The 2,485-nt window shown below is 38.4% G+C and overlaps 2 protein-coding genes across 4 annotated transcripts in view; both read right to left on the bottom strand.

Annotated features, from left to right (window-relative positions):
* The window catches only part of LOC106871104 (endoplasmic reticulum lectin 1), a 488,243-nt gene that overhangs the window by 29,022 nt on the left and 456,736 nt on the right, over positions 1–2,485 (bottom strand). The window lies entirely within an intron of this gene.
* Positions 1–2,485, bottom strand: part of LOC106867912 (uncharacterized) — a 93,398-nt gene that overhangs the window by 82,376 nt on the left and 8,537 nt on the right. The window lies entirely within an intron of this gene.

The following is a 2,485-nucleotide window of genomic DNA, read 5'->3' as shown; positions in this document are numbered from 1 at the left end:
TATGTTATCATCGGGCTGCAGACATGCTGGGACAACCTCATTGAGAGCTTAAGTTCATTCGCTAGAAAAGACTGGTGTGAGCATGACTATTTGCTTTCCAACTATGTGGTCTTGAGTTCAATCTCACAGCGTGCAAAGTCTTCCACTGACTGTGACTCTGGGATTGTAGTGCCTTTGGGTCCTGTATATGCAGGCTGTCGTGCATTCATGAGTTGATAGCGCAGTGCTTGAAATTTTCCAGCATTAAACTTCTTGTTTACTTCAACCCACTTGTATACTGCATTTTTTATTGTGTGTGATAATTTGTATCATTGATGTAGCTAGTGACAATGGCTGTCCAAGTGACCATGGGCATGTCTAAGAGGGCTATTATAAACAGTAACTGCTCTAAGACAGTTCTCTGGGAGACATCACTTAGAATTTGAGTTTCCTCAGAATGGGCACCATTGGCTGCAACTGCTTGACTTCTGTCTTTAAAGAAGTCATGTAGCCACTCTCCCAATTTACCAGTAAGGCCAAGGTTTTGCAGCTTATGACATATGTCATGATCTACCTTATCAAATGCTTTTGCTGAGTGAAGATATATCGCAGTGACATCTGAATGGTTAAGCATTTGTTTCAAAGCCCAGTCATAGTGCTGTAAGAGCTGTGTGAGGCAGCTTCTTCCTGGACAAAAGCCATGCTGTGTATTGTTCAGTAGGTCATTTTCTTCTAGGAACATTATCAGTTTCTTTCTAAAAGCACCCACTACACTCTGAGTGGTTGGCGTTAGGAAGGGCATCCAGCTGTAGAAACTCTGCCAAATCAGACTGGAGCCTGGTGTTGCCATCCGGTTTCACCAGTCCTCAGTCAAATCGTCCAACCCATGCTAGCATGGAAAGCGGACGTTAAACGACGATGATGATGATGATGATGATGATTTGTTCCATGACTTTACTGATATGTGAAATCAGAGAGACTGGCCTGTAGTTTTTGGCCTCTGCTCTGCTCCCATCTTTGTGGATAGGACATATAATGCCTTCTTTCAGCCTTTTAGTAAGTTTACCACTTGCAAGAAAACTCTGGAAAAGTATCTGAAGTGGTTTTGCTAAAGCCTGCTTACATGACTTGAGAATAATAGATGGGAAACCACCAGGACCAGTTGCTGAGCTTGAGCTCATTTCATCTATGGTCATTATTAAATAATTCAGCCAAGTTTTTTATCTGCAAGTGTCCAAGTGGAGAGGTGAAAATACTTTAAAATTGTTCACTGAGTACCTAACTTACCCTTTCTGGGTTTGCAGTCAGTAAGCTATTTCCATGGAACAATGGTCCTATTTTATATTGCATTGTGGCTGTTTCCCTTGCAAATTTATAGAAAGCTTCAGGGTTTATTTACATTATTTACAGTCGACAGATATTTGTCCTTGTCTTGTTTGTTGTTAACACGTTTCGGCTGATATACCCTCCAGCCTTCTTCGGGTGTCTTGGGGAAATTTTGAACCTGGGTTCTCATTCCTAAGGTATTTTTCGTGTGCAGGGGTGACAATACATACAGATACACGTATATATGGGTGTACATATGTACATATACATATGAGTATGAGTTGTATGTGTAGATGTTGATATGTATAAATATCGGTATAAATATCTTTATACATGTTTAATATATGCATCTGTATACATCTTCACATATATATTTTCTACTACTAAGCATTGACCTGTCCAACCAGCCTAACCTATATTCCCAAATTCTTCATTCCACCATATTACTACCTCTACCCCCTCTCCCAGCCCCATCACTTAGGTTCTATCACTACAAACCTGTCACTCCTTTACTTTTTACACTATTATACCTCTCTCTCTCTACCCCACCCCATTCCTTCTATCTGACACTCCTTTACTCTTTTCCCTATCATCTTTTTATATCCTCGTATCTTTCTCTCTCTATCACCCTCACCTCCCCATTCCTACTATCAATTTATCTTGACTGATTACTAGCCAGTACACTTTCCCTCTCTTCATCTCTTTATTATTTCTCTCGTTGCTTTTCTTTTTTCTTTTCTTTATTCCTCTCTTCTTGTTTTTGATTTGACCTGACAAATACATTCCCATCTTTTAGGTCACTTTAAATAAAACTCTCAATTCAATAGCACTGTGTACAAACTCTATACTTGGAATGACCAATTTTAAATACTATTGGAACCTACTCACAAGGTATTGGAATCTTATATATAGACCATTTTGCCTAAATAATGGATCTACAAATGCAATATCCCCGCATATCTCACATCTATTTTCATTCCTCCACTTCACTCTCTATTTCATATCTTATCTAAATTAACTATTGCTTAACCATTAACCATTTTCTCACAGTCTCCAATGAAGGGATATATAAAATATCCCAGAAACAGCTGTAAGACATTCTATTTATAAATGTTCTGAAATCTTTCACGGCCTTGGATTTTTATCTCATTCTGAAAAAAATTTATATATATATATATAT

This window comes from Octopus bimaculoides, chromosome 11 (assembly GCF_001194135.2).
Source record: "Octopus bimaculoides isolate UCB-OBI-ISO-001 chromosome 11, ASM119413v2, whole genome shotgun sequence".
NCBI classification, from domain to species: domain Eukaryota; kingdom Metazoa; phylum Mollusca; class Cephalopoda; order Octopoda; family Octopodidae; genus Octopus; species Octopus bimaculoides.
Note: the sequence above shows the minus strand (reverse complement) of the source record. Positions and strands in the feature narration are given on the sequence as shown.